The sequence below is a fragment of the Myotis lucifugus genome, unplaced genomic scaffold, assembly GCF_000147115.1.
Source record: "Myotis lucifugus unplaced genomic scaffold, Myoluc2.0 scaffold_298, whole genome shotgun sequence".
NCBI lineage: Eukaryota > Metazoa > Chordata > Mammalia > Chiroptera > Vespertilionidae > Myotis > Myotis lucifugus.
In genome coordinates this window covers 1,281,043-1,292,834 of record NW_005871346.1, presented here as the reverse complement: position 1 = coordinate 1,292,834, position 11,792 = coordinate 1,281,043, and positions in this window count along the sequence as shown.

Below are 11,792 nucleotides of genomic sequence, written 5' to 3'. Positions count from 1 at the left end.
ATTTTTTCCCACTATATTTGGTGCCCCATCTGTCGTGACTGACACAATTTTAGAGATATCAATGTTTAGGTCATTGAATGTTTTTATAACAACCTTACATATTTCGTTTCCTGATGTACTTATTGGCACTGATTCTAACTTTATCAACTCTTCTCTCATTGTGAGACCATCAGAATATCTAGCAATAATGGCCAACCGAGCATTTGATGTGACATCAACAGTTTCATCAAGAGAAATCGAAAAATATTTACAATTATTTAAGTCTTTTTTTAATTGATCTTGTACATTTTTGTTAAGATATATTATTCTGTCTTTGATAGTATTTCTACTGAGTGGTAACTCAGAAATTCTAATAATATCATCTTTATTTTTCATATCATGAAATAGAGCTGGTGCACATCTTAGAAATGTTTCCTTAATAAATTATCCATCACTGAGGGCTTTTCCATGCTGAGCTATGGAGTGAGCAATACAGTAACTTGCTGATGCTAAATTTGTAGAGCATCTTACAAATTTAATGATGGAATTTGATTGACTTTTATAGAGGTGTAGCTGCCTAGAAATGTATTCCTTCCTTTCATCGATACTTTTTTTCAAGAGCTGACAATGATTAGTTTCAAAATGTCTCTTTACATTCCACGTTCTGCTTACTACCGTTTCATTACACAGTATGCACAATGATCTGTTGTTTCTGTCGACAATCCCGTACATCTCAGTCCATATGTCTTGAAAGGGTCAGCTACTGCTACTTCCACTTCCTTTATCATTCAATCTTGCTTTTTTATTTTCTTGATTCTCCATCACAAGGCTGCAAAAATAAATAAATATAAATCACGGCGTTTTTTATAAAATGTTGATAGGTTTCTTACCTATTAACTTTTTGCAGTGTTGTTGCACTGACTCCTGGTGCAAAACAATTCAAAGATAGTATGTATAACCAACAAATATATGGTGCTGTAATCAATTATCCAACATGCAGAATGTCTCGTCGAGCACTGTTGCACTGTATATCTTTTTCTTCTAACCCTCCCACTCCTGTCCCCTAACGAACATGGCGATCAAGTGCGTCCGTTTGCCGAATGCACCCGAACGCACGGGAAGCTTACCTGAGGCACATGTTGGCAATAACGAGGCCGTTTCCAGAATTGGGCATTTTGTCACTCGAGTAAAAATAAAATGTCATGAGTAAAGATTAATCTCTTTACAGTGCAATTCTTTTTTTACTATTTTTTTTATTTTTATTTTTTTAAAAAATATATTTTATTAATTTTTTACAGAGAGGAAGGGAGAGGGATAGAGTGTTAAAAACATCGATCAGTTGCCTCCTGCACACCCCCTACTGGGGATGTGCTTGCAACCAAGGTACATGCCCTTGACCGGAATCGAACCTGGGACTCTTCAGTCCGCAGGCCGATGCTCCATCCACTGAGCCAAGCCGGTTAGGGCTACATTGCAATTCTTAACCTTTTTATATTAATGTCAATATTGGAACAATGTATCTTGGATGTTTTCACTATGTATCTTTGCTATGCAACACTGATGTACATGTTTACATCCAGTTTTAGAATTATTGATCATGAGTAACGTGAGTAATAATATTACTCGAGTGATGCCCAACTCTGGCCTTTGCAAGAGACAAATATTTGAATTATGCAATTTTTTGTATCTGTCGATGCGTGTCACCCAAAAAGAGTTCGCGTGTCACCTCTGACATGAGTGTCATAGGTTCGCCATCACTGGGATAGAGCATCAGCCTTTGGACTCAAGGGTCCCAGGTTCAATTCCAGTCAAGGGCATGTACCTTGGTTGTGGGCACATCCCTAGTGGGGGGTGTAAAGGAGGCAGCTGATCGATGTTTCTCTCTCATCGATGTTTCTAACTCTCTATCCCTCTCCCTTCCTCTCTGTAAAAAATCAATAAAATATATTTTAAAAAAAGAAAGAAAAAAAAACACATTGGAGGATCCCTTGGGAGACTACACCAGGTCAGCTGTGTGACTTAGGAAAATCACTCACCCTTTCTGGACCCGATTTCTCCTTCATAAAACAAGGGATGGTGTTCTCCAAGGTCTCCTTTAAGATATTACTTCTCCTCAGTCATCATTTTGCAAAGGGCAAGAGTCACTACCGAGCCCACTGGAAGAGAACCAGGCAAAGTCCATGGTGGTGGGTGGGAGACAGGACACTGGACTCTAAGTCATTCCCTTCTAGGCTGAGCCCAAAAGGCATGCATGGGGCTTCTTAGTCTTCTCCACTGGGCCCACACACACACACCCTCAGATTGCAGGTACTGCCCTGGCTCAGATGCTGGTCTGAACAGGCTGACATAATGCCGACAGCCCACTAGCCCTGCATGGCCAACAGGTGGCCTTGGGGTAACTTTACTTCTCTGAGCCTCAGCGTCCTCCTCCTCACTCCTTCTCAGCAACCACTCCCTGTTTCCCTTTCTAAAGTCTAACCCACTCCTGTCACCATTACTTTTGCTCTGTCCCTTGGTTTTTCTCATCAGGGAAGTTATTGCATTTCATACTCATTATTTGTTTATTAAGGGGAAAGGTATCTGTCTCACTCCTGCTAGAATGTGAGCCTCATAAGAAAGGGACTTTGCCTGTCATTCCCCTTTAAATTCCAGTGTCCACCAATGAGAAGTTCTTGTGTAACATTATGTCAACTAGTAAACTTGTGGTTTTATGGTAGTTATACATAACTTATGTAGTTATATATAAACTGCATTTAATGATGTTGGATGTGGTGGTTTTATTGTTTGAAATGGAGTAGGTGGAGCCTCCAAAAGGTACAGTGGCCAATGACTTTCTTAAAATAACCCTGGCCTACTCCCTTACTCTCAGCTCAGCCCTCAGGAAGCTGACCCCTTCAAGGGGACACACCTTCTTTCCTGGGACATTCCTTGGCGCCAATGATGGCTTAGTAAGGCTTGTTTCAGGAGTTGCCCGTGAAAGAGGCCTGTGGTCACCCACAGGAATGTGCCACACCCTTCCAGTGCTCAACTGTGGACCATGGTGCAGTCATACAGATAACAAGAGCCATTAATTCACACCTGCTCTGTCATAGGCACTAAACCAGACTCCTCACACCTGCCGAGACGTCTCGCTCACCCTTCCAGCACCACGGTGCACCCAGGAGGATGCTCACACACTCACCCAGGCCACACGGTAGGGACTGAGCACCGCTAACTCAGCATCCACCAGGTCTGCCCTAAACCAAGTCCAGACGCTTCCCACTGTATGCCTTTAAAGGGCCCTTAGAGTTTTCCATTCTTTTATTTTTTCACCTCCTGTTCTTCTGAAGACATCAGTAAAATTTAAGGCTGTAAGTTTTAAATGGAAAAAAACACCTATAAGGCAGAAGTAAAATGAGGGGAGAGCCATTAATCAATGAGAGAGTCCAACACGTTTCTGGAAGATGGAAGTTTCGTGGGGGAGTGTGGAGCGAAGCATAGAGGAGGAGGATCTGCAGTGCCAATTGTTGTTGAGGATTCCACGGCCAGTGGGGACCTCTCCACACACTCAGCAGGCACATCAGAGGCTGCAAATGAGCAGGGTTTCCACACTTCACTCAAAACGGCCAAATGGTGACACTAGTAGACAGGAATAAGACAAACGTGTATTATAATGCACAAGGCAACTACTATGAAAACTATACAAAGAGATACACTCATAAATGTGATAAATACATCAAGATGGAATCCTAAAACAAGTTCCAGTAACTCATAAGAAGGCAAGAAAGAGCAACAGAGGACAAGAACCACAGGAAACAAACATAAAACAATAATAAAATGGCAGATTTAATCCCTAACATATCAGAAACTACTTTCATATAAATCTAAATACACCTACCTCAAGGACAGAGAAAAGTAAACCCAAAGCAAATAGAAAGAAAAAATAATAAAGATAAGGGCAGAAATCTAAATTGAACATAGGAAAATAATAGAGAAAAACTAGGAAACAAAAGACTGATTCTTCCAAGAACACAATAAAATTAATAAATCTATAGAAAGATAAAAAATAAAAATAGAGAACAAAAATATATACATATCAGGAATGAAACAGGGGACATCAGTACAGATCCTATAGCATTTAAAAGATAATACGAAAATGCTCTAAAAACTTTGCATTTGTAAATTTGAAACTTAGAACATATGGACCAATTCCTCAAGAGCTAGAAACTACAACACTAAGCCATGTTTAAAAAGACCATTTGAACAGCCCAATAACCATTAAAGAAGTTTAATTAATAATTTAAAAGCTCCAGAAAAGTAAATATCTAGGCCTAGATGATTTTCCTTGAAAATTTTGCCAAACATTAAAGAAGCATTAAGGCCAATTTCACACAATCTCCTCTAGAAAATAGAGAAAGAGGGAACATTTCATAACTCATTTTATGAGGCCTGAATTACCCAAATACAAACCAGACAAACACAAGAGGAAAAGAAAGTAGTAGACTAATATCTCTTGTGAACTTAATGCAAAAATCCTCAACAAAACATTAGCAAATCCAATGTGTAAAAATAATCCCACATCATAACCAAGTAGGATTTATTCCAGGTATGAAGCACTGGTTCAACATTTGAAAATCTATCGATGTTACCTAGCACATCAACAGGCTTAAAAAGAAAAAAATTAAATGATCACACAGATTGATTCAAAAAAAGCATTTGACAAAATCTAACCCCTATATAGGCTGTCCCATGTCATAATTACTCCTGTATTAATCAGAAAGTTAATACAATTGGTTGAAGCTTAATAATAAAATATTCAGGCTTGTTTAGCTGTAAAAGTCAAGAGGCAAAGTAGGCCTCAGGTGAAACAGACCCAGAAGTCTTTCCCATCATCAGAAGTCAGTCTCTCTCATTAGCTCCCTGGCTCAGCGCTATTGGCCTCTGGCAATCATCTCAGGCAGGATGGTGGCCCAGAGGGACCTACAAGAGCAAAGGTTCCATTTCCCTCCTAGAGTTAATCCCAGAGAAAAAGAGAGCAGTTTTAGCAGTGAAAGTTGATTGATGGCCAACTTAACCAACTGGGAAGGATGCTTATGGCCTGGATTGGGAAACATGCCCAGTGGTGAGGCAGCTGCCATGGCTACGGAGATGGAGTGCAGTGACTGGCCAGCTACGAGCATGCTGGTGCTCACCCAAGGGAGCGAAGAGTCCTTCCCAAAAGAAAGAGGGTGGGAAGTATGGGAACGGTCCAAAACGGGCTGCCACCATCCATCACCCTGACTGAGGCTGATGAAATGCAGAATCAGGGCATAATTCCACAGGCATAAAAGTATATAACAGGAGAACTAAAAATAATCATGGGAAAACTATAAAACTTTGGGAGAATAAAGAGAGGAAGGAGAAGCATATATGTGAAGCAATTTCTTATTTTCCATTGTAAGGGGTCAATAAATTTTCTACAGATGATGAATCAAGAAATAACAATTCATATACATTGCTACCCAGAGTTATGGAGGTCCCCCCAGAAGTATTAAAAATGGAAATGTTTAGAAGAAATTGCTTCTGGAGAGTGAGACTAGAACTGAGGAAAGATGAAGTTAGAAATTGTTTTCTTTCATCATAAACTCTTCTCTCCTATTTGATTTGTTTGTATTTAAATGCATTACATTGATAACAAGACATACTGTGATAGCAAAAGATTTTTAAATATTTGGATGAATGGCTGACGCTTGGAAAGGGATCTGATCAATGTCTAGTAAGACTTGTTTCCATTTGGAATGAAATTTCAGGGTCGTAAGGAAAAAAATATATAACTTGGGATGATCTTTATTAATACTAGTATTTGAGTTATGCTTTTTAAGAGAGAAATGTCTTTGCCCAGCTGGTATGGCTCAGTGGCTGATGGTCAGCCTGGCAACCACTTGGCTCCCATTAGTAGGCTGTGTCCATGCCACACATCCCTCACTCCCGCCTTCCATGAAATTGGGAGACTACACCAGGTCAGCTGTGTGACTTAGGCAAATCACTCACCCTTTCTGGACCTGTTTTCTCCTTCATAAAACAAGGGGTGGTGTTCTCCAAGGTCTCCTTTAAGCTATGACTTCTCCTCAGTCATCATTTTGCAAAGGGCAAGTGTCACTACCGAGCCCACTGGAAGAGAACCAGGCGTGGTGGGTGGTTCGCCCCCCTACCCCCACCCTGTGCAGGCCTTCAGTTGCCAGGTTGGAGGTCATAGTTTGATTCCCAGTCAGGGAATGCCGGGTTGTGGGCTGGGTCTCCAGTAGGGGGCGTGCAAGAGGCAGCCAATCAATGATTGTCCCTCATCATTAATGTTTCTGTCTCTCTCTCCCTCTCCCTTCCCCTCTGAAATCAATAAAAATATTTTTTTAAAAAAAGAGAGAAAAAGAAACAACTTTATTTCTTATCTGCTGGAGTTTGACCTGATATGTCACAGGTTTCAATAAAAGATAGATGTTCCAAGGCCATTAATAAAAACCTCACCTGCTTTAATTCTTTAAAAGCAATTATGAATGGATGAAGAAATAAATGAGGACCTCTTGTCATCTCCCTCTCTTCAGGAGACAGTAAGGTGCCTTAGTTCTCACCTGAACACCTGCCTGCTCCCCATCTACCTGTTTCCCAGGCACATGACTCTTCTGTCTTCAGTTTTGTCTGAAGCACTGACCATACCCTCTTCCTTCCCCTGCTTCTGCTGGCTCTGGTCCTGGGGGAACTAGAAGCCACCAACAAGCAGCTTCCAGGATTCCATTTGCCTTTGCTTCTCTGGGACCTGACATGGTGCTCAGACTCTTGGCCTAGATCCCTACCTCCATTTACCCAGAATTTGGGCCTGACTTCCTTGTCCATGCATTTCCTACTGACTCACAGGTTACAGCCCCCTGGAACCCCAAGGTCAGGAAGGTCCCTGCAGTCATCTGCATCCCTTTGTCATCAATCCCAAGCTTCCAGACAGTCTTGAGCACCCATCCCTCCCTGGTAGCTGCTCCTACTCCAGGTGAGTCACTAATTATTGCCAGGCTCTCCTCCAACCCCAGAGGCAGCACAGGGACCCAACTGTGGGAGCCACTGAGGCAGAACTTGGCCTGCCCAACCATGCGGCTGCCAGGCCATGGCCCTAGAATGCTGATGTGCCACTCTCCAGGCCTGACGCTGACCTCCAGATCTCCTCCAGGTCCAGTCACTACCACCGGGGTCCTGGACCAGCATCCAGAGTGGGATTCTCCACCTCCTCCAGGGCCCAGGTCATTTACTTACATGGAAGCTAAGAGCATAAATCAAGAGCCATAAATAACCATAGTTTATCCCACCCTTGTAATCTTTGGTCACCATCCCAAAAACAAGTCCCTGGCCACCCACCAACACCTTCTGTCTCCCTCTGTCCTATCCCAGGACCCATCTCCTTCCAGCTCTTCCCCCACAGCTGATGCCAAGTCTTCACACTCTACCGTTGGGAGCCCCATTCCAAAGAAAACAAACCCTCCATCATTAGCCTCTGAGCAGAGCTCCCTCCCTCCCAGGACTCTAAGGACACAGGCCTTTTGCCCTCAGTCAAGGGCTTCTGACTAACTGGGTCAGGGATGGAGCAGGGCTGAGAGCCTTTCCCTCTTTCCTTTGCCCTTCTGCGGCAGCACCTGCTCTCTGTAGGCCAGGAGAGACAGCCACCCCTGGCTCCCACTCCCAAGTCCCCTGCAGTCACGGCCTCCCCGCACTGTGCTCTCCACCTGAGCCTCTTCTATGCTCTGCCTGGAAACTCCCAGGCCTCTCCAGCTTCATACCAGTCTCCCAAACCAGAACCCCCCTCCTTTTGTCCCTGCTGTAGCCCCTCTCCTTGAAGGACGTTCCATAAGGAACTTCAATCAAAAAGTGGATTTAGCATCTACATTATTTAGGATCATGGTAGGAAGTAGCATTCCCAGATGGTTCAAATGATGAGCCTTTAAAGGCAATATTCCATTGAGAAGTGTGAGCAGGGTACAGAGAACAAAAAGGAGATGTTTAGGAAGTTGAGGACCACAGAGATAGCAACCGCTGGACACTGTTACCACCCACAGGTTAGAGACAAAGAGGCAGTGGTATCACCATTGCAGGAAGAGCTGAAGATGTGCAGAAGGCTGCTGGCAGGAGTAGGGTCTTAAAGGGGCACAGCCCTGAGGCAGGGGGCTATTCTTTTGCCCTGTGGCTGGATCCAACCTATGACCACAAGAAACCCTAGGAGAGGCAGCCTAAAGAGATCAGGTCCCCAGGCCAAATGGGATGAAGAATGGCAGCAGGAGGCAGCACAGAGCAGGGTGCACAGGTGGGACCAGAAGGACCACAGCAGCACAGAACCCAGGGCTCTCAAAACTGTTCTTAGAGATTGACTCCCTCATTTTGCAAATAGGAAAACCAAGCTTGGGAAGGGTTGGCAGTTTACCCTAGTTACATGGAGTTTGCGGCCAGGCCGATCCCAGACCTCAATCCCTGTGTCCCCTGCTGCCTGCCACACGGCAAAGTCCATGACTCTGACACTCCCTTCTATGTAGCCTCTTGAAGTGTTTATGCACTAAAAATAATTTTAAACCATTTTAATTGGGTACATTGCTTTGAATCCCTTCCCCAACAGGAAATATGCTGGCTTGCTGGCGGGAGGCTTGGCTGCTGGCCTTGAACTCCCCTGACCTCCCTACACCCAAGCCGAGGTTTTCCATCCAGGACGATGCCCGAGCCCAAGCTGGATGACAGAGGCCGGAACTCAATAATAATAGACCTTTCTAGTTATTGCTCTGTAACCAGCAGCTGGATTAGTATTCAGAGAGGATTGGAGGAGAAATCTAATTGAATTCAAAACATAATCAATTGAAACTAACTCATTCGATTTATTGCAGTGTCTTCTGGCATCTTTTAATTTTGCATCACATTCATTTGGAGCCAATAAAACTAGGGTGCTCATTAAGCAACCGAGGTGGGCAAGGCAGGAGCCACGCTGCCCGCTCCAGGCATAATGAGATCGTGCAGCATGATCATTCAGGAGCAGGGAGGCCATAAGGGCACAGCGGTCACTGCCTCATTATCGGGAAAATTGACTGAGGGGTGAGTGTGGACTTCAAACCCGGCTGCTTGCTTATAGGGTGGCCTTGGCCTTCACCCTCCAGCCTCAGTCTCCTCATCAGCAGTGCCCACCTCTGAAGGCTGAGCGAGTAGGAGATGAGATGATGATATAATAAGTCTCTCCTCCTCCAGTTTCTCAGAGTCCGACGGCTGCTCTCTCCTCCCATCACACCTCAGCCACATTGACCACTTTTCAGTGCCTGATTCTCCCCACTGAGCCTCTGGCTGAGGGGAGAGGGTTCACTACCTCTCAAATGGAGGGCTGTCAAAGGTTTTGTGGCCATTTTAAGTCCTCCACAAAGACACACTACTCAGAGCAAAGGGATTGGGTCACCTCACCGGGAACCATGACCAGGACTGTGAGGTGTGGTGAGCCAGGAGCACAAGCTCAGTCCTTGGATTTCCTGTCCGCCTCTAGGCCTGCAGGCCTCTGTGTGGCCTCAGTTCCAGACGTATTTTCTCCATGAAACAGAAGCCCGAGTCCACGGCCTGATGAGTGCTCCTCCCCAGGATTCACTCCGTTCCCAAAAACAGGCCCTGCGCCACCACAGGCTTTCCCTGCGCTAACGAGCACCTTCCACAATGGAGACACTGATTGGCCAGTGTGCGTCTCTGACCCCCTCTGGTGGGACAGTGGGTATCCCAGGAGTCCTTTCATTATGGCCGCTCCAGAATCACTGCATGTTTTCCTAAAGCCGGGCGCCATGGAGATAAAACTGTGCCGGAAGTCTCTGTAATGCCATACAACAGGCTACACAACCAGCACCTACGTGACAAAATGTGCCTCTGGAATTTCCCAGGCCTCCTTTTCCTGCCTCTACCCCGGGAGATTTCACTCCACCCCTAGGCTCTCTCCCATTGTCCCAGGCCTCCCCACCCGGGCCATCCATCTTCTCAGGCCTCCCTTGCCTGATGATTACACATTTCTTCTGGTACCTGGAGCCCTCGCTGCTTTCCTTCTGAACCTGCAGGCCCACTCTGCCTTCGGATTAACTCATCTCTCACCGCTCCCCTATCCTTCACCCTTTCCTTGAGTTCTGAGAGGATAAACTCCCCTCAGTATAGGGAGGGCTGGCTACCCCCGCCCCCACTTCTAAGGAAAACCAAAGGAGCACATCTGGCACAGGTCAGAAGTCACGTGGATTCTCACCCAGTGGGCTTATTATAGGAAGATGGGAAGCTTTGGGTGAGAGGCATGAAAAGGATGAGAGTTCTATTCTTCATCCACACGATAGTGTGGACAGACAGTGATGGAGCCACCACTGTGGCTGGAGAGACAGTGGCTGAGCCTCCTCTGTGGTTGGAGGGACGGTGGCTGAGCTGCCGCCTCTGGAAGAGGAGCCCGGGTTTGGAAGGGCCATGTGGCCAGACCTGGTCCGCACAGGGAGCACAGAGGCGAATGAGGGGGCCTCTCCCTGTGCTATGGAGGAAAAGGGCAGTCGCCTCACATTGGAGTCTTTAATCTACGTGACCATATTTTTCTGGGGGCAGATTGCTGGGGGAAGTCCTGGTATTATGTCTTTTGTCCTGGAGTGGGTTTAATTATTTTCCAAAAAAAAGGTGTGTCCATGCCCTATCTCCCCTAACCTATAAATGTGACCTTATCTTGGAAGGGGTTTTTAAGATGTAATTAAGGATCTCAAACTGCGATTACCCTGGATTACCCAGTGGGCCCTAAATCCAATGACAAGTGCCTTATAAGAGACAGAAGAGAAGACACAGAGGAGACCACGTGCAGACAGGGCCAGAGATTGGAATGAGACAGCCACCAGCAGCTGGGAGAGTAAAGGAAGGCCCTGCCCTGGAGCCTTTGGAGAAAACAGCCTGCCGACACTTTGTCTCCGGGCTTCTGGCCTCCAGACTCTGAAGAATAAGCACCTGTTGTTTTAAGCCACCAAATGTGTGATCATATGTTATATAATCCTTGGAGTCTACTAAAAATCCCCTTTCACTTTCAAAAGTATCCACGTGGGCTTAATATATTATATTCTCCCACCCACCCTCACCACACCCCCACTACACCCCCACCACACACACACATACACACACAGACACACACACACACACACACACACACACACACACACACACCAGAGAGGAGTTTGGGAAAAAGAAATGAGAAGCAGGCCTCTTAGATGTGTGCCTATCCTAGGCTTAGAACCAGAGGCTCCAGATGGTTCCTGAAGGGTAGCAGGGTGCCCGGCCCAGGTCTCCAGCCATGACTTGGGCAAGAGCAAAGGCATATGTGTCTGATTCACACTTTCTGATTTCAAAACTTACCACAAAACTATAGTAACCAAAACAGTGTAGTCCTAGCATAGAGAAAGACATGTAGACCAGGGAATGGAACTGAGAATCCAGAAGAAAACGCAGACATCTATGGTCAATTGAATGGGGAAAGAACAATTTCTTTAACAAATGGTGCTGGGGAAACTGGGTTTTTACATGCAACAGAATGTTGTTGGAACCTTACCTCCCACAATCTACAGTAATTAGCTCAAAATGGGTCAAAAACCAAAATGTTAGAGCTGAAAGTATAAAACTCTTAGAAGAAAACATAGGGGTAAATCTTTCTGACCTTAGATTGGACAATAGATTCTTAGATATGACACCAAACGTGCAAATTGCAAAAGAAAAAATTAATAAATACTTTATCAAAATTTTAAAACTTTTGGGACTCAAAAGCCATTACCAAGAAAATGAAAATACAACCTACCGAATAGAAG